This window comes from Poecilia formosa, unplaced genomic scaffold, assembly GCF_000485575.1.
Source record: "Poecilia formosa unplaced genomic scaffold, Poecilia_formosa-5.1.2 Scaffold5, whole genome shotgun sequence".
NCBI classification, from domain to species: domain Eukaryota; kingdom Metazoa; phylum Chordata; class Actinopteri; order Cyprinodontiformes; family Poeciliidae; genus Poecilia; species Poecilia formosa.
Genome location: NW_006799944.1, coordinates 1,612,557 through 1,634,020, shown reverse-complemented (window position 1 = coordinate 1,634,020; position 21,464 = coordinate 1,612,557). Strand labels below are relative to the sequence as shown.

At 39.8% G+C, this 21,464-nt stretch overlaps 1 long non-coding RNA gene across 1 annotated transcript; it reads right to left on the bottom strand.

The window, feature by feature from the left end:
• Positions 1 to 9,845: 9,845 nt before the first annotated feature.
• On the bottom strand, positions 9,846 to 20,838 carry LOC107837476 (uncharacterized). The gene is made up of 2 exons (XR_001663485.1): positions 20,680 to 20,838; positions 9,846 to 10,689 (listed from the first exon to the last, which is right to left on the bottom strand). It is a non-coding gene; the product is annotated as an uncharacterized LOC107837476 (long non-coding RNA).
• Between the last annotated feature and the right edge of the window lie 626 nt (positions 20,839 to 21,464).

Here is a 21,464-nt window from a genome sequence, read left to right as displayed (position 1 = left end):
AACAAAAGAAATGAATGGATAAATTTAAAATTCATTGCATATTCCACGTCTCTGCATGTTCAACCTGATAGATACGGGCTTATGACAGAAAAACACTGTCACTTAGATTATAAATGAGAATGTAAAACAGAGTGATGAGCCATACAAACCTCAGTATGGGTGAGTGAGAGCTGATGCACGATGCAATAATGACCCAGGCTTAGGGGAAATCTCATTGGCTCCCTGCAATCAATTTAACCATGTTTACAAAGCCACAATCTAAGGTTTGTGGCTGAGAGAGAGAGAGAGAGAGGAGGAGAGAGAAGGAGAGAGAACACTGGTCACCTGGTGCTCTTCTGGTTAAGCTGGCCTCTCTTGGGTAAACCCTCCATAAAGCCCCCTCTTGTCTGACACCACCAGGCCCTTCAAACACTCCTCTCAGACAGGGGGGATTAGGTAATCTCGACATGATACTGTCTTTTTCTCCATTTCTATCATTTTCTCTCCCTCTCTTTGACGCTGGCTCGCCTTCCCCTTCATTCTCATACATTACATCCCAACTCCCTCTCTCAAGGCTGTTGAAGAGCTTGTTCTGCTCAGGAAACATCTATCCTCGGGGGCCCTTACGATCTTAAGTGCCTCTGGAAAAGGTTAGTTGGCAGGTAATTGTCCAGTTGTGGCTCAGCTTATCTTAATTGCGGGTGCTTCAGTGCAACCTATACTTCCGTTAATGAAGAGACTTATGTGACATAACGTTAGAGGACAGGATGATGGGATGATGAAGGTATTTACATTTTTATATGCGTTTTCTTGCTCAGTTTTTGTGTTTTCTTCCTCCTGAATTGCGCCCTTGTGTATTTTAGCAGACGCAAGAGGACGGAGCCCAGCAAAAATATTTGCTCCCCTTTATTGCAGTACAACCACAAGTCTCATTGAATATCGAGGGGATTTTACATGACAGACCAATACAATGCAGTACATAATGTGAACAGGAATTAAAATGATAAATGGTTTTCAAAGTCCCTGAAACTTGAAAGCTGTGGTGTGCATTTGTATTCAATCGCCTTATCCATGTTTTCCACTTGTTGTGTGTATCTCCCACATGGATGCCAGAAAACAACAAATATGATTGCTTTCTATTTACAATGGCTTTCTTGTTGCTACTCTTCTATATTTGTGGAGTGCCTGACTTATAGCCGTCCTGTGGGAGCTGCGGATCTCTGCAGCTGCCACAGAGTTTCCACCTCTTAGCTAGTAGCGCCGGTCTGGTGTGTTTCCTGATCTTCATGACGCTGCTTGGTCACTAATGTCCCCAAGAAGAACTTTGAAACCTTCAGTCCAATTAAAATCAATTCAGCTAATTTCTAAAGTACCATTTCACAACATGCCGTCTCGAGGCACTTGACAAAAAAGGCAATTCAATTCAGTCATACATACATACCAACTGATCCTAGTTACGAAACAGTGCAATCAAATTCAGTTTATTCTTCAAATTGTTTAAAGGATTTCTATCTAAGGACCCCCAGCAGATTGCAATGAGTAACTGACTTGCAGTGTTCATTTCTCCAGGATGAGCACATAGCAAATACAAAAGCTGTATTTAAACTGAGTATACATTTTATACATGATCACTCCTTTTAGTTGGCTGTATAATCTTTTGGTTTTAAAGGTATTAGGACTTTCAGATGATCATTTGTAAAAAAAAAAAAAAAAGGAAAACCCCATATGATTTTAACTCTACTTTAAAATGATGTAGAGTTAAACACGACCTCCGTGTTTAGGACAATCCCATTATATCATAGTAAAATACACAGTAATTTTGCAAGGCGCTGTACTTTGAGCTTCAACAGTTTCTAACGTTCTGAAAACGTCCCTCGGAGTGTTGCTGGGTAGATTTCATTAGAACAAACTCAGTTCTTTGCAAAAAATCTATTGATTCTGCACTTGGACAGTGACAGAGGGAGTGCTGACCTCGTGGTGTTAAAATCCAAACAGCGAGGGCCTCGGCAAGTCCAAATCTATACTTCTATTAGCCATCTGATCATATGTATATCCATGTCGATGGGAAGCTTTAGGGGGTTAGTGTTTGCATTGCCTCAGTCAAAGGTCATGACTGACCAATAAAATATTTCTGGTGCACCATCAATAACTCCGACATGGAGACTAATACAGTATGTGATTGTGGGCAAGGGAAAGCTGCTGTGCTTGCTTTGAGCAGAATGGATGAACAAGAGGCCAAAAGGTGACCGGACAGACTTCAGCTCCCTGCCCCTGCACCCTCTCGTATGTGCATTTCATAGCAATAGGGGCAATTATAAAGGTATACTTCAGACAGGTCAAATGGGAGAGGGCAAAGTGCAGACCCTTTAAAGCACTGGCTGGAGTCAAAGGTTAGAAGGGACAGAGGACATCATAAGGTGCCCCTGGGTGTGGGGGTAATGGATTCAAGACAATAAAGACGCAGACCAATGAGAAAAGAAAACATGTTTAAATTATGATTCTGTAGACAAAAATGCCAAGAAGCTAATGCAATCAGAAATGAAATCGAGAAGTGACGACTTCCATCACTAGTAACTACATGGTGGATTTATGTTGCCATGCGATAAACTGTATGTTGTCTGTGGCGCCATCAGGCTTCATGGCTGTTAAATATGAATAGCCCAAGGTCACAGAAGGTCGTGGCTTACATTTAGCTTCAGTGACCAAATCCAAATGCAAAGGTCAAAGTGGAATTGCCCGAGTTGCACCAAAGCAATGTTTGCTCATCCCAATGTATGCATCGCACTGGCAGTGATTTATGGAGGGAGATAAATGTAAGGATGGGAAGAAAACACTCTCTTTCTCTTATCCTGTCAGACTCGGTAAATACACTACTCACTCATATCAATCACCATGTCATGGTATATCACCACTCTTTCACAACGACCACTGTATGCTTCCTGCTCAGATTAAAAACCGTCTTTGGCTCGCTCTGCCTTCTCCCCTCAACATCTGGGGAACACAGGAAATATTGTTGCATTTTCACACAAAAAACGTCTGCATGTCTGCATTACAGAAACCTTTGGGACAAAATGCACACGCCTTTTTCACTATGAAAGGTATGCACCTTAATTAGGTGAGAAAATCACTGCCTCTCCCGTATACTGCCCCTTTGCTGTAATTCAATTCTGAGCATTGAACCTGAAACATTTCATTCTTCTCTAATGAGCTTCCATATAAAACAACAAATAACAAAGGGATGCGATTTCATAAAAAAATTCTAGAACATTTAAAGTTCTTCATTTGCATTGTCTCATAAAAGCATTTATTTCCATTAAAGTTTAGCACATTTGGTATTTTTTTAAATTGCACATTTCAGAAATGTCAATTTTAGATTTTAAGCAACATATTAACACAAAGTAGTGAATGTTTGTAAAGTTGAAAGAAACAATGTGTGACTTAATATTTGATAGAAATAAAACCTAAAACATTTGGAGTGCATTTATAATCACCTTCCTTCTTTTGTAGAAACACCTTATGTGATTTCAGCTGTCTTTTGAGACACTTCTCTATCAGACCCGTCCGTCTTTGTAGCATGACTCAATTCAAAGAAAGCATCTGTGAACATCAGTTGTCAAGTTATGCCTCAGATTCTCCACTGGATTAAGGTCTGAACTTTGACTGGGTCATTCAAACACATGGATATGCTTTGATTTAACCCAGAGGTCTCCAAGTCCTCAGAACCTTGTGGAAGTTGATTGCATGTAGAGGAAGCAATTCAACCATTTGTTTCAGGTGTGTTAGACCTCTGAAAATGCACCTGCCCAAGAGAATAGAGCAGTGGAAATTAAGAGTTTGATCCAAACTACAGTGTTAAAATTCTGACTGGTGGCCCTTCACTACAGTTTCTGATCTTTTGCAGGTTCAAACATTCTCAAAGCACTATACTGCGAGCGCCATGTTTCAATGTGGGGATGCCATGATCAGGTAGACGTATGGTGCTAGTTTTGCATGTAGGTCAAAACTTCCATTTTTGGTCTTTCCTAACCAAATCACCTTCCTCCACCATTTGCAGACCTCTGCTAGCTTTCTTCGTCCCACTCTTTCATAACGACCAAATTTGTAAAGTGCGCCATGACGATGTTTTGGTTTGCTTTGGTGTCATTTTCCATTTTCAGTTCATAAATTGCACACTGCCCTGTGGGGCTGTGCTATAAACTTATCCACAACTTTATCCCTGTGCTTATTTTGGACATCATGATGCTGCTTGTTCACTCATATTCTCTAGAAAACTTCTGAAGCCATCAGATGACAGCTGTATTTATACTATTTTGAAATTACGCAGAGACAGACTCTTATTTTCTCTTTTTAACTCAGTAGGTGTTGCCTAAATTCAGTCAGTTGCAAAGTATTTAAAATACGATAATATGTACACTCTTGACATATTAGAATCAGCTGTTCTAATATGTTTTATGCTCTCTTCAAAAACCATTGCAGATTACAAGAATTTTTCTCTGGCACGGGCAAATGAGCTTTTTTTTTGTGTTTTTGCAGGAGGCGACCGAGTCTGACCGGGTCTGCAATTAACTCTGTATCCTGGCTCTTTGAGGTTTGCGAGGCTCTTGAACACAAATGTCTTCTCAGTGTCTCTTTGGCTCCTTAAATGTGAAAAACAGCCCAGCCGCTGGTACGCCACAGCCTTTGCAAAACTGGCCCCGAGCGGTTCAGAATCCCGCCAGAGAAAAGTCCAAAAAGAAAACAAGCTTTTGAACTGTGGGCCAAAGCGGAAACACGGCCTAGTGGGCCGCTTCTTAACGTGAACCATAAAGGTCTATTTCCCTTCCCTTCAATAGCAATACATTTGCTCTTTACTTTAGTAAACATATTGCAGTTTTCCATGCCAAGATTAAAGAGTGATAATGCGGGACACTACGGGCACCAGTGCGCATTACCTGATACTTTCCATTTAGCTCAGCATTAGTCTGTATTTCAGCCTCTTTAAAAGTCCAAGGTTACAAAAACCTACTTGATGCCAGGGGAATTTCATAGTTAAAGTATTGAATGCTTCTCCTCATTCAAGTGAAATGTACAGTGTTGACTGCTGAGGTCAAGACTGAGGATTAGATACTACACTTCTCCCCCCTGGCAGCTATTTACGCCGTATGTCCTTCCCTTCCTGCGCGAACAATTGTGAACGCTGCTTACACGCAGGACAGGTCCTGCATGATCTGTCACATTCATCTCTATTTTGCATTCACCGTGGGACATTTGAACCACATCAGAATCTATTACCACCATGCAGATTCAGTCCCTGCTGACAACACAAATCACGATAAGATGGAGGAGTGACTCCATAAACACCCTCGCTTATATATCACATCTTATGAGCCGAATTGGATAAAAGATCTCACTCGTCGTTGGTCTATTTATACGGCCGGAGCGACGATATGAGTATCATTACATCTGTTTTTATCTTTAACCTATGTCTTATAATGCCTCAATCAAACAGCAGATGTAAATAGGTGCATGTGTGCGTTTATCTGCGAGCGCATCCATCACTCAGCTAAAGGAATTCCAACTCTACAGGTTATGAAGGGGAGATTTATGCTGTAATGCGTCAAATCAACAGACCTTTACAGTAAAATATGATTCTATCAATGAGCTAAATCAATAGTGCATGCAATACACTGTGTAATTATTACAGGAGTCTGTATCAATAAAGCTGTCATGTATGACCTCCTGCTAAAGGCTGCAGATAGAGGAGTCAGAGTCAAGGAGAGGCTTGCATCGCGGCTCTGTTCAGCGCTTCTTCACGTTTTGTCACTTTGCAAACACAGAGTTCTCTGTGATTTATTGGAATTTTAATATGATACAGCAATGGCAAGTACGGCATTGTTGTGAAATGAAAGGAAACGGATGCACAGTTTTCAGTGTTATTTTAACAGATGAAATGAAAAAAGGCTAAGAGTGGCATGCATTTGAATTCAGCCTCTCTGAGTCAAAGCTCTGAAGAATCTTCCGCACAGAAATGGCATCTGTAAGCCTTTCAGAGTTGGTCTCTCCCTATTGTGCACATCTTTTGAAAATAAAAAAAATAAAAAATAAATAAATAAATAAATAAATAAATAAAAAGCACACACAAAAAAAACAAAAATGGATGGATTGAGAAAAAGCTTGTGGCATTGTTTTATAATCTAATCTCTGCTATTAAATTTCTCTACAACTTTATAAGTGACATCTTGTGTTTTTTTTGTTTTGTTTTTTTTCATTCTTTCTGATGTTGATTGTTCTCTAATAAATCCATGAGGCCTTAACTGGATTCATACTAAGATTCATTTACAAACAGGTTGAATCTATTTAATTATTTGCTCACTTCTGAAAATTCAAATTGGTTGCACTGGGATCAGAGAAATACATGCTGGACTTATATTTTTTTTAAAAAACAACTGCATCATTTACTTCCACTTCACAGTCATGCATTATTTTGTGTTGATGTATGATCAATCCCAAAGGCAATCTTTTCAGGGCAGTTTTTTTTTTTTTTTAATCATAATAATATGTGGAAAAGCTCTGAGGGTATAAATACTTTTGCAAAGCCACTGTACTTTGCAATGTGGGGTAATGTCATTTAAGTATTCATAGCTAAAATAAAATTCAGACAAGGAAAGTTTCACAATATGTGACAATTTCCAGATAATTTATTTTACTCAACAATTAAAAGCACCGGGCCTGGATAAAAAACAGTCCAAGGCTTTCATTGCATACAGAGAAATCATGAATGATGAGGATGAGGCCGACTGCCTTCCTAGGGGTGCTAGGATCATTTCTTCCGAAATAATGCAGGAGCTGAAGAACGACTGTCAAAAGGAGCTTTGCATTGCACTACGATCCACATTCACACACAGACACACAGCGACGGAGCGTGAGGCAAGGACCAATGAGGCAGTTTATATCGGGATTTTGTTTCACAGCTCTGGCCTCCTGGGAGCGAGGGGTCTGCCAATAACACTTAAGAGACAGAGCAGGAAAAGTAAGTGCTTTTATTACAGCTCATCACTCATGTAATTTCTGGCAGCATTTGTGATTACAGATCAAGTGATTGACTAACTACACATTCGGCGGGCTGAGTTATGAAAGGGGCGCCTGCCATCCCAGCCTCGGCAGATCCTCGGTGTCAGCTGTAACTCACGCGCTCCCAGAGTGCTAAATCAAAGAGTGTGCTGTGCAGCAGGAAGAGTTAAATGATAACCTGAGCTTTACAGTAAATCTGCTAGAAATTAAACCTGCACGGACGCCGGCCTGGCCCCCCGATGCCGTACAGCGTGGGGTGAAAAAGGCTGGATGTAGGGGATCAATACAGGCCCCGATGGAGGTATTGATGGATGACAGGTGAAGTGAGAGTGTATGCGTGCGCGTGAGGGGTGGGATTGAATTCACCCCAGGGTTAGGCAGAGAGCAGGGCTCAGGGTGTTTAATCGACAGGTCTCACCTTGAATCGATTGCAAGGAGTCTTGCAGGGCAAAGACGTGATACACACAACCAACACTTACTCAAACTGAAACAAACCGCGGGGATTGTGGAAGGTGTGGGGGTTGGATGTCTCAATGCCATCAGTGAGGCGTGCCTGGATGCAGTGAGTATTGGGTTTGAAACTCACAAAAACACATTAAAGAATCAATTCAAAACCAATTTGATCTGTCAATTGTCCGTCTCTCTGGAGAGACATCTAGAAACATTTTTATAGGTTTTTTTTTGTTGTTTTGTTTTGTTTGTTTTATAGAAATAAACATTTTTCAAGTAAATGCAATCAACACATGCCTTGTACAATTTTTTAAAGAATTCATAGTTTTTTTCTGTTAAGAATTAAAAAGTCTTGAGAAGAGTTTGCAAATAATAAAACGAAAAGGTGCATATATTACTATGAAACTACAATATTTAATGCTTTTTTATTTTTTACCTTTTTGTTTATTCTTAAAAGTCTCCAGTTTGTCTTTCAGTTTCATGGTCTGGTCAGATAAGAGTAAAATTCAATACTTTTATCTACATTAACATGTGAAGAAAAACACTGCACATCACTCTGAACATAGCATGCCCAGGATGAAGCAAGGTGGTGGCAGCATCATGCTGTGGTGAAGTTTATCTTGGCAGGTACAGGGAATCTGATCAAATGCTAGAAAAATGGAGGACCTGTATCCCATATCCTGCTATCAATGGCTCCTGCTCTTAAGGTTACCAGAACACCAAGGGAAAAAGTCAAAGCAAAACAAAATGAAACAATAACAATATTGAGAAAATTATATGCAGCTCAGCTCAAATTTATTTTGTTCGTTTCATTTGAGTAAAAACAAATCAACATTCACTCTACAAGTTCAAAGGAGACATTGTTTTCAGAAAGGATTGTTTTTAACTTAAAATACATCAATAATCTTAGAGCAGGCCTACTAACCCTGCAAAAACAACAGCAAAAAAAAATCCAGTCCTCACAAGAGGTAATGAAGCCTGCACACAAGTCAACTCAGAGAACGTCAACGATTATACTTCACCATGAAAGATCTTGCAAGAGACCGAGATCTAAGACCCTGTCATGCCTTTAAGAAACAACATACTGCAAATATTAAAATAAATGTCAGTCCTAAATACATGTAGAAAAAAAAAAAAAAAAACCTTAGCCCTTACATATGCCTGTGCATATAGTCTGCAGAAATTGTTTTAGAGAGGAACACGTTTACCAAACAACAGTGTGTGATGAAATGGAATTAATTAATGCTGAACTATAGTCTGTTTTAAGGAGCTCCTACAGAGCAGGAAGCTACATATCTGCTACTTTGAAGTAAAAAATAAATATATATATATATTAAATTTAGTTTGGTGTCTCCAGAAACTCATCATCATCATCATCATCATCATCATCATCAAAAGATGTAATAAAACGTATTCCTCCTTTTGGTTCATTTTAATGTTTACAACATTAAAACATCAGATGAATTTAATAATATATTCTTAAAAATTCTTAATAACAGAAATGACCTTTTTATATCATAGGGAAATTTTAAAGATGTCACAAGATATAAAAAGGGATGAAAGTTTCATATTATGATTCCGTTTGGGCTGAAATGTGAAGTCTTGTTCCAGGGCTTGAGGTTTGGAGAAGAATCAGAAACTGTGGATTTCTGGTCCCTGAAAAATCGAATTTTTTTATCTGAGCCTGGAGACAATGTTCTGAACCCCAAACCTTGTACATACTCCAGGAGGTTTGGGTTTGTGACTGAGCATTAATAACTATTTCTGTTTATACTGTAAGGAACATAAAGATTAGAACAGATTGAAAACCTTACAGTTGGTGGAGGTTCTTCTCAGTTTATATGTAGTTGAACATGATTGTAAATTGCATTTGTGAAAAAAAAAATACTCACAAAACAAACTGAAGAAATATAAATATTAAAATAACACTGAGAACAACAAATCATTGTGGTTTTAAATGACTAAACCACAAGCCCAAGCATCATCTTTTTTTAACCAAGTACCTTCCAAGTCCCTGTAAAAACTTTATATGGGCTTGCTGCCCTGCAACAAAACAAATGTGAGAAGCCGACCCAGACAGAGTTACAAAAAAACAAAAAAAACTGCAACATAGCGAGGATTTCTTAAAGACTGTTCTGTCTGCTTCTTCTTGGATCTTTCCTCGTCTCCCACGACCTCTCTGTCCTGTAAAACGCTCCCTTTCATTCGTCTACTGGAGGGTGATTGATGAGTAACCATTTCCTGTCCTGTCCATCCTCGTTGCAGACCTGGCTGAGGCAAAGGCTGTGTCATGTAACACTCCATTTCCCTCGTCTTTGTTTTTGTTGTTTCTTCTTTCGTCTCTGCACTCTCACTTTTTTTTTCCCTCCCGTCTTGAGCTTTTGTGAGCCTTTTGGTCTCTGCAGACGCTGCACATGCTTTGGTTTAATATGTATGCAGTCTGTTCCAGCTATGACACATGGGTATTTCATTGTGTATGTATGTGCAAGCAAAGAAGTAACTTGGAGTAAAAAAAAACAAAACAAAAAAAAAAACAGAATTATTCACACCGCCAAAGCTTTATACATATGCGTATACTCACTTGACACTTGAGTTCATACTGAATCTGGGAAGAGACCTTATTGCTTTTTTTTTTCTTTAATGAGAATGCTTTACTTTCACTCTGTGCAAACTGTAGGATATGCAGTTCATAATTTAAGGCGAGAGAAAAAACTTAGGAGGTTTACAACTGATAATTAGTCTTCAGCATGTGTGCATTCAGAAAAAAAAAGAAACAAATTGATTGACGAATTAACTTTATCATTTACTAGTTCCTCTTACATTTGTCTTTGTTGTAGTTGCTCTACGCTGTTTGGTGAGAGGACTTTTTTCACACTTTGAAACATCATAACCACATAATATAATGCTTTTTTTTTAATTCTTACTATTAGTTGTCTTCATATTTGGGATTTATGTAGGAGTGGTAAGAAAAGAAGAAAATGTTCATGAACAGCCATCAGAAGCCCTTTTTGCAGCTTAAGCACGAGAAATAGCAGGAATGTGAGGAGGTTCTGTTAGATAAGAACAAAATGAAATTTTAACAGACCAACCCCACAGTGACACATGATGGCGGCAGCATAATGATGTGTGACTGCTGGTCTTCAGGAGACATGGAGGCTGGTCAGTGGAGTTGGGAAGATGAATGGAGCTCCGGACAACTCTGGAAGAATCCTGCAAGAAGATTCAAAAGAGATGTGAATTGGTGAAAAATGAATCTTCCATTAAGACAATGATTCTACCAGTGTTTTCTTTTTTCCTGGTGTTAGATTACATGTTCTTATTCCACAGTTGGGTAGGAGATGGAAGGAAAACTGCCTTTGTACTACATCAACACAAACCGGACACTATCTGTTCTGTCTTTGCACAAAACAAGCAAAAACAAAACCTATGAAAAAAGATCCTTTATGAATGCAATGTCTTTGGACTGCAATGCTGCACAGTCGCACGTTTCTGTGAGGAGGTGAGGGAACGGCCCTGCTAACGTTGCTTTCATCAGTCCGCTGTATAATTCTAATTGGCTTTATTTGAGGGCTTTAATCTAATACCAGCTCTGTGCGCTGCCTTTGGCTCTGTGTGTGTGTGTGTGTGTGTGTGTGTGTGTGTGTGTGTGTGTGTGTGTGTGAATAAGTGTGTGCGTGGACTTCTGATGTTTATGCTTTGCCATATTAAACAGACATGAGTAAATGGATTCAAACAACTTTATTAAGATGAAAAAGAGGGAGGAAGAAAGAAGGAAAGAAAGAAAGCAGGATAGAAAGAGAAAAAAGACAGAAAGAGACAAAGAAGGAAAGAAATTTGGAGGTTCAAGTTCAATAACGCGGCGGCTCTGCAGCTCAAATGTAATGAAACAGACTTAAGGCAAGAGAAACACAGCATGAAACTGCTCATTTGACCCCATTTAAAAACTTGATACCAATTAGAGACTTCTGTGCATAAATAATTTAGGGGATCTCTTTCACCGAGCACACAAATAATTTTACGAGCAAGCACGCATGTGTTGCCTGTGCCCGAAACACACGGCAACCCACGAACGCACACGCGCACATTCCACCACACTCTGGAAACAGACTTCTTAATGAAGCCTTTCGCGAAGTGAAAGTGGAGCAGAGTACGCGCACTGGCCCATTTCTGCCTTCACTTCACCCTCCTCCCCTCCATCTCTCCCTCTCTCTCTCTCACACCTTCTCCACATCATTTGTTTTATGCATGTTTTCATTGTCTTTCTCTTTTGTCTCAATGAGTAAAATCACAACCCCTAATTTATGGCTACAAGCACAGACACTTCTGCAAACAAACTGGCTGATGAGAGGGGATGACTGAAAACATACACCACCGAGCAGCGTGTGTAAATCTTAAAATGTCTGTTGCTGTCTCTTTATCTGCGGCTATTTACATAAGAAATGACAGCGTGTGTAAAAGAATGACTGTGATGCAAAATAATAATAATAATAAAAAAAGTCTCCGAGCTGGAGGAGAGAGGGGGAGGGAGGGGAGAGACAAGGAGGAGAGAGGAGGGAGTTAATCCAGTGACACAGAGTGGGGAGCACTCAGGTGTGGTGAGAGGATTATACAAAACCCTGAGTATGAATGACAGTAAACACCTGAATGATAGAGAGACCGTGGAGGGGTGGGAGTGCTGTGAGTTAGTGTGTGTTTGTGGGACTCTGGGTGACAGTTTTGTAGCCCTCTGAATGATTCTGAGAGGTGAGTGAAAATATATTCCTCACTTAATGCTTTGAGGGCTGTGCCACTTAATCAAGCAGAATTTGCCACACTGCATCATTCATTGCCGTACTGTACCTCATCCATAAAAGCACGGATTGAAGAAAGCGCGAGGCGCAAGCAACGGACGGGCAATGAGGATGTCAACGAAACGGGAGGGGAAGGTGGAGGAGACAGATATCAGTCAGGAGGGCTCTGATTCGCTGCGAACTGAGTTACAGATTGGGCTTTAGGCAGTGGAAGTAAGTCAATAAAGAAGAAAGGGGGAGGGGGTGGAAACAGGTAGGTGTTTTCTTTTTCGCTTGCACAGTTTTCTTTCTCTAGGTTTCAGCGATGAGAAATTGCCTTCAAGTTCTCTGACGTGAGAAAGAGTTTTTGTCCATTCTCCCCTCTGCTCCCTGAAAAGCAAACAACATCGTCTCTCCTGCGCACAACACGTTTCTCTCTTCTTATTCTTCTTGCATTCTGTCTCTTTATCATTCTGGGCTCTTTTTCCAGAGCTGCCAGGTTATTATTTAAATTTCATGGCCAGAGATTGGATTTGAAAAACAAAATTCCCATTACATTAACTTAGCTTTAACTTTCTTAAAGCCATGTTATTGTAAATAAGAGGTATATGAAGAATACTGAATAAAGTGACCAGTGAAATCATATATCTGTCTGTGAGAAGCAAAACTGCTGCATCATCCCCCAGAGGTTACAAAAATAATCAGCTCTTACTTTGTCCAGTTGAACCATTTAGCCCAACCTCCTTCAGCACAGGTTTTACCATTACCATCCTTCCAGTCAAAACCAGTGGAAATGGGCAGCAAACGTCACTTTTCAAAGTCCTGTCATGACTGAGGTGACACAAGCAAAACCCGGGTATTACAAACGGGAAAATAAACAGATTCATACCAGTTTAAGTTCAAAAGATGATTGACATGATCTTCTTGGGGCATTTGCTTTAGCCTCTTTTTCCACATCAGCATTTATTATGACTTGCTGCTCATCAGAGTCATATTCTTAAACATATAATTTTGAACCCCTTGCAACAGAGTCCATCCCACTCTGCTTGGTCTTCAACACTGTAATGGGAAAAAGTCAAACAAAATCAAAATTCAAGACAATCTAAAGTTGCTGGTTCAGCAACGTGTTTAATAAAGCCAACACATCAGCTGGAAACTTGCATCTTTGTGTTGATCCAAGCTGTTTTTCAGCTATGCTTCATCTGCATTCAGTGCTCACTGCCCTTTCTTTGACTTGTAAAAACTTGATCGTTTTCTGAAATCACATTATATTTACATTTACATTCACAATTTATTACCTTGCTGCATTTTTATTACAATGATGCTGTTATTTAAAAGAAAATACACCTCTGTCCATGAGCTTTAACCAGGACAGAGTTTAAACCACCTTGCATTCTCTTGTCAATAAAGCCCCGCTGGTTTTTGTTAACTTTCATGTTTAAGCATAGATTTTCAGCGTCTTTTTGGCAGGGTTGCCAACATATTTATTCCCAGTTGTGCAATTCTCAGATGTGTTTTTAACCTTTGACTTGAGGTTAAATTCAGAGGAGAGCAATGCCTGTCGATTTCTAGATCTTCCCTCGGTTAAATCCCTCACCTCTTGAGCTATATCACTGTACAGCGCTGACTCTACATGAAACGTGACCCCATTTCACCCATGGCGACCCCCCGCACCCCCCTTTATTCCTCCGTAGCCTTGGAAGATGGAGGAGCACAGGGGAAGGCATGCCAAAGCAGTAGACACTTTTAAGCAAAGATTAAAGGTTTTTCTTTTTAATCAGACATTTGGCAGCGATGTTAGCATTTCACCCTGGTGCGGGCTAAAGATCAATTTTTAATGCTGCTATGCACAGAGCAGACAGAGTGATTGGCAAGAGAGATGCTATTTACAAAGGATCTATTTACAAAATTTTGCATAGAAATATGCAGAGGGCACAATTGACATCTCTGACAGAATTTTAAATAAGCTTTTCGTCTTTTTCACTTCGTCAGGAGGCATGACCTGTGAGCCCCTGATGAATGATTGTGTGCGTTCGTTCACATGAGTCTCACATGTAAGAATATTAAAGGGATCTACACCTCTCCCTTGTGTTGCATTATACTTTATTTCTTCAACTTGTGCTGCCAGAGGCTGGGTAAGTAGGTCAATCAACCCTGGTACAAACATCTCATCATAACAATCCACAAAGAAAATGCTAATGAATGTGACTGTTTTTAATCCATACCTCCCCCAAACCTCCCATTCTCCTTTGCCATTAATATACCTTTAAATATGCAGTAAATGAGAGTTGCAAGTATTAGCATGAATGAAAAACACGTTTTCTTTTATTTTCTTCGGATATTGCTTTGTTTTTTTTAAAGTAGAGAATGCAGATTTTAAAAAACAGAATCAGCAACCTCTAAACATTGAGTGAACAAAAGAGACGTATAATCATCTTAAAATTTTAAGTTTGGGAAAGTTTCAATGTCAGTTTTTTTTCCCATGTGCCCTGGTAAAAATCTATAAAGAACTACAACTAGTACAAGTAACTTAGCAATGAGCTACAAAACAAAGGCTTGAACTTCATCTGCCAACAGGTCAAACTGCTTAACAGCAGAAATTTCAAGAAGTTATTTTTTAGAATAATAAATCTTTTAAATGTTTGTTATTCAGAATTTGATCTAATAATAAAATATAAACTATTGTCTTCATGTTTTGAACATAGCAGTTTTTATTTATTTATCTGATCTCCATTTGAAGAGTTGTAGATATTACTATATTTATATATAAGCTGAAGAAATCTGAAGGGGGCAAATAGTTTCTCAGGTTTGTTCTAATGAACAAATCCACTTTTCTTTCTCCAAACAATCTCAGTAAAGGGCTGGTTATATGTGGTTATATGTTTACTGATGTATTCCTGTTTGGTTGGAAGGTGAACCTCTCCTCCAGAGTCTTTTGTAGCCTCTTAAAGGCTTTCTTACAGGATGCCCTGTGTTCAGGATCCATCCAACTTTGACCAAAGAAAAGCATTCCCTGGACCACCACCATTTGTTACCCTGGTTGTCGGTATGTTCAGAGTGATGCTTAGCGTTTATCTACCTCTACACACATCGTACTTTGGATGGAGACTGAAAAAAGGTATTCTCCTACACGGCTTGAGGAAAACTTTAACCAGGACTTGTTCTTTTCTTTCAAGTATGATATTCCATATGCCACTCCACTCTTCCATAAGGGCAAGTTTTATAGAATCCTATGGATGAACATGACCTGATAGGTTTGAAATCCAGATAATGGATTGAACAGGATTCTCTGGGACATTACAGGCGTGGGATATTGTTTTATGAGCGAACCCTTCCTGAGTTTTCATTATAGTGTTTGATGTCTAATGTTCCCCCTCAGACATTCACAGCTGAATTTATACTAAGATTACATTACATGGAGGTGGACTCTATTTAAAAACTGACTTTTGAAGGGAATTAATTGCATTTGATTTGGTTGGAAGACTGTTGATGTAACTTTGTAAAATATGATCCACCCCAAGGGGCATACAGATTTTTAATTACACTGCATAAGTAAATTGAATTTACATAGAAGTCAATATATGGCATTTTTCTATATTTTTTCTTAATTGTTATATTGTTTATTATTATGTTTGAAATTATTATTTTTATTTTATTTTTTTATTTTTTTGCTTATTTCTTCATCCCAAACTCCAACCCTGTTAGAACCAAACACAAATATGGCATCTATTCTTTTTTTTTTTTTCAGACAGGATCATTTGAGCTTTTGCAACATTCAGTTTAACTTCCTTTTTGGTAATTTTCAATCGTATGACTTAAATAAAATTATTAAATAAAAATGTCAATAAATGAGGGTCTGGCTTGCCAAATCATTTCATAGTTAAGTAAAACAAGTTCTTTCTGCTTTCTGTTTTTCTTTGTATGACCTCTGATGAGGCGAAAACTTTTTTCTTCTGTTTCTTCTGCCGAGTTAAATTCACACTTTATTAAGAGCTGCTTTTTGATGGTATGTGTCAGTTAAACAAGCTTTTGTTGAATAGGAACATTTATTGAAAAGCATGCTGCACGGAATAAACAAATCAGACACAAAGGAAGTCAAACAAGTTAACTATTTAGACCAACACAAGTTCTAACACCTGACATTGATGCCCTCCATGCATCAGCCCCAGAGCCCTTCCAAAAGCGAATCCGTCCATGAATCTATTCATTACAGGCCTGTTTATCGGACTGTTTTCCAGCCTTCCACTCATTCATACAGTCAAACAGGCTTCTAACAGGCCAGCCCACACATCATTGATCCAGTGATTGACCCTGCATTGGGTTGATCAATACTCTCTTAAATGGCATCGCTATAAGTGCTTAGGAACAATGGCTGGACACTGTTTGTGCAGTTAATTTCAAGGTAGCAAGACCATGTAGGACTCTCACTCAAGTAAGCTCTTCTTTATGCTCAACTTGTAAGATCTGTGCAAAGAAAAAGACGGAGCAACAAAAGGATACTGAGTAGACAACAACCAGCCTGCGGTGCACTGAAAAAATGGAACTTCTTCACAACTTCAGTATACGTTCTTTGACATGACTGAACAACACAAGGTACCATTGAGGAAGAGAAATAACAAATACATATGTTTGTTTGTTTTTTTTAATTATTATTTAATTTTATTGTTGACACAGTCTCCAGATTTTATATTTCGTAGAACACCATTATGAAGCAATTACCGCTTCAAGCCTTTCGGGGTAAGTCTGTCCCAGCTTTGCACATCTAGAGATGGAAGATTTTGCTCAATCATCTGTGCAAATTAGCACAAGCTCAGTCAGCATCTGTAAACAGGTACATTCAAACTGACTTTCAGCAACGGATTTCTTTTTGCCACTCTTGCATAAGATTTGGGCTGCTTCAGCCTCCTAATTCCCTTTTTGACAGATTCTCCTCCCTGATCTGCGAAACTGTGCAGTTCCTCCAGAGACACCAAGAGTCTTTTTACTCACACAATTAAATGGCAATGTGCCATTACACAGACATAGGAAAACAAACAGGAGTGGCAAACCTTAGACAAAATGAAGCTGAAATTTAACATTCCTTTGCATTTTCTAGCAAAATACAAGCAAAAACGTATTGCTTTTACCATGTTAAGCCGAAGAAGCAATAGTTAGGGCAGACTCATGTTCAGTATATCACTGCTCAGCTCGTTGTGTCTCGGTGTGAACCGAGACACAACGTCCCAGGGTTTCAGCTGGGACCTGGCCCCAGCTGAAACCCTGTTGGGCTACAGCTGGGGCCAGGTCTTGGCATTAAATGAGTGGGACTCTGACAAGTCTCGGAGTTCTGTCTGTGCAGTTCACAGGTCTCGTTAGCCAAGGTGTCAGCAGGGGTGGAAATGGCTGTGTGTGAGTGTTTCTGGGAGTGTATATGTGTGTAAGCTGAACATTAGACAGCGCTCCTGCCTCCACCTCCTCACCTGACACCAGCAATAAAACTAAACAGGCCAAGGTGCTATGCTGTGTTTGTGTGCGTGCACGCGTGTGTGTGTGTGTGTGTGTGTGTAGATGTGCACAGAGAAAAAAGGCCATGTGTGCTGCTGGGTTGTTGATGCTGTCACCAATTTGCCCGGGCCTCCAGATGGGAGTAGGAGCAAGGTGACGGAGCTGCGGCTTGATAAACACAGAAGCCCTGCTTCGATTTTCCATCCAGTCCACTTTGGAAACACATGGCTCTTCCCTTGTGCTTGCGGTCCAAGGAAGAAAGAGAGGTTTGGAGGTGGGGGGGGGTGCACAGCAGTGCGATAGTGATGGGCATGGAGTTCGGGAGTGTATTAGTTAGGAGGTAGACTCAAAGAGGGAGTGATGAAGGCAAGATGGAAAGATAAAAAGGTAAGAAGAGGAAAGAACAAGTATCAAGACAAGAGGGCTGAAAAGCAAACTGAGTTGTGCACATTTGAAGTGAGCTTACAACACACACATCCACATGCGTCTTTTTACAGTCCTCCTCTTCCCATCTCTCACTCTGGCATTCTCTCCATCTTGCTGTTTTGCTCAGTGAAAAAAAAAGAGAGAGAAACTTGCAGTGTTCCGCCTTTCAAGTGATATCAGAAGTTTTAAAGACCAACTCCAGCTGGAGGAGCAGAGAAGTGCTCCCTCTGCCCCCCTAGAGAGTTAAGGAGATCACTTTTTAACCCCTCCTCCTCAACCCCCACCCTGCTGCTCCTCTTTTCCGTGCCTTAACACCAACATAAGAGGACAAGTGTGGGCTCTAAGCACCAGTGATCAAACACGAGCGGCTGCTGGGTACGCTAGGCTCAGGACTGTTGGCCTAATAGGATTGGAAGCCCCCAGGTGAGCCAAAGGACACCTCCAATCACCGTGATTAGCCCCAGGCTAAGCTACAATTCTAGCTATGGTACTGAGTGATGTATAGCACTAAAAGGATCACCTTGGTTGTGAAGAATGCGGGCGATGCAGAGTGTAGTGTCATGGTTGAACGTGCATGTCAAAGTTTTGTGGGGGGGAATGATGGATTTTAAAACTGCATGTCGTTTTAATGTGTCAGAACGATCTGGAAATTTTGACTGTTTGTTAATCATGAAGTTCACAGAGGCGTGTGATGTGTGGAGCTGCAGAATAATCCTGTCTTTTGGGCTAGGTGTGAAAAACAGAGGAGGCTCTTCACTTGTATGCACATTGGCGCAATGCATAACTTCTCAAACATTAGCACAAACAAGCAGGGTTGTCTATGCTCTCGTGGTAAAACGAAAACCTCCACAGATCCTCTGCGCAGAAATGAACAAATGGAGGGCTTACACATACATAAGGTGCTCAGATAATCATGCACAGACAGGGTTTTATAAACTCATCACACCACAAAAAACAATTACCAGAGCCTGAGCTCATCACTGACTAAGCAAAAGTCATCCAGCGTGTAAAACACACAATATAATTAGCACACATCAAGCTGCTGGGTCCTACTGTGCATTAATGATGCTTCCCTCTGAAGTGAATTATGGTTTGATGAGTGAGAAAGTGGGTGAGGAGGGGCTTTATGGAGGAAACAAGACATCCTTTGGAGAAGATGATCAGATGTCAGAGAGGAAAGAAAAATTAGGAATATTTAAAGTTGGAAAACTCAGATCACACATTTTCAGACTCGCCTCCCCTTGAAACTTTTCACATTTTGCTGCATTTCAACCATCAGCACTGATCAAATTTTACTGGTATTTTATGTGAAAAAACAACACAATGTACTGGACAGCTGACAAGCAGGGACAAAATGACAAATGTTTTTCAAAGTTGTGCTAGCATATAAAACTGCAGTGGTTTAGTTTGCATTCCTGTTCAGCTCCTCTTATTCTAATCTGCCTGAACCCAGAGCAAGAAGTCCTCAAATTAGTAAGTAGAAGGGGATTAAGGTACAGTAAAATCTTGTTCCAGGATGTACCTCAGTTTTCAAGTCACAGTTGGTTTTTCACTTATAAGAACATGAATCACAAAAGCAGCCTGCAGATTCATAGTTACTCTGGAGGAGCTTCACAGCTCAGATGGGATATTCTGTTGACAAAACAGGGTTGTGCACTCCATAAAAGTTGCCTTTATGGGAAAGTAACAAGAAGGGTCACATTGCTTAAAGAGAGTCATTTTAAGCCTCATATGCTCAAATTATATAAAACCAATGAAATAAAATTATTTTGACTGTCATGCAGTGGTCCAACTTAACACCTAATGTCACACTGAACACATATAGCCACTGTGTGGATGTTTCACAAGAAGAAGAGGGAAACCTTTCAGTCTCAGGATATACAAAGCAGGTGGAGACATACCCCAAAACGATTTTCAGCAGTAATATTAGTAAAAAAGGTAGTTATACAAGGTATTGACTTGAGAAGTGGGAGTATGAACATAAACGCAAACCACAATTTTCTGCTTACATTTCTAAAATACGTTGTTGTCTCCTTTCCTTTCCACTTCACGTTTATACACAACTTTTTGTTCTTCTTAGAAGAAATTGAAGTTTGCGGATCGAAGAAAAATTCAGACAGGTTCTTGGGGTTGAGTAAAGTGACGTTTGTAACACTGTATGAGAACCTAATTTCAGCTTTTCTGAATGTTTGCAAGTGTCGAAGACTTACAACTCAGAGCATCATTTGAGTGGTTTTTTATTTAAAAAGATAAGAATTATTTAGGTAACATTTAGGACAGAAGCTACTTTACTGTGAGATTAATACTTTTTTCAGACCTACTGAAGATAATTATAGCTGGCGGCAGTAGCCAAGAAGCAATGCAAACTCAGACATTTGAATTCAAAATGTATGTCCTCTTTTTTTTTTTTTTTTACTTTTTTTCATCTAAAACTCTTCCTTTTCTTAAAAAGGGGCCTTCATCTGCTTTACACTTGACCAGCCTTTGAAAACATAATTTGCACAGTCTTTCTGACACATACCTTACGGCCTGCCAGCGGAACAGCCTGGGGGGTCCGTAGCCTTTGGAGGCCTGCGTGATAACTGACCCGGGAAACACAGGGGATCTGACCCCCGAAAAGCAGCTCTCCACCTGCTGAAGATCTAAGCAAGAGGCCAAAAGTTCAGATGGATACATCAGTAAGACAAGCAGTGTCACCAAAATTCATATAGTTTCTAACAGGGTATGTAAAATTAGCTTAAATAAACCAGATTGCACATTCCTACCACATGTTTCTCACCTAATCGAGGTCATTGCTATTTTCTGATGCGCCTGTATGCTATAGTTGCTTTAAGTAGAACAAATCGCATGCGTTTTCATCAAAACTAAGTTTGATCTCTCCCCAAAAATCAAGAAAGAAACACTGACCTCAGTCAGAAATAGATGAAAATGTAGATTATGGCTATTTAGTTTGGGTAAGAAAGAAGAAGTATATTTGGAGCAGCCCACTGACATGGCAGTCCTTCCCACCAAGCGCACTCTCTCATCTCTTTTATTGTGCGCTGAGCCGAGGGAGCACATTCTCAGTTGGCACGCACCAAAAACACACACTGTACGCACTCGCAGACTGTAAACACTCAAGCATCCTGTCATTCATCCCACCTCAGTCTGGCTTTTTAAACCCAGCACTAATAAATTTATATTTACTGCCTCGCATTGAGGACTTTTAAATTATAGCATACAATAAACCTGGCACACACATCTCAAAAGCTCTTTCAGGGAATGTTAAAGCAATATAGCAAGCAATTTTCCAAAGTGGATTACAAA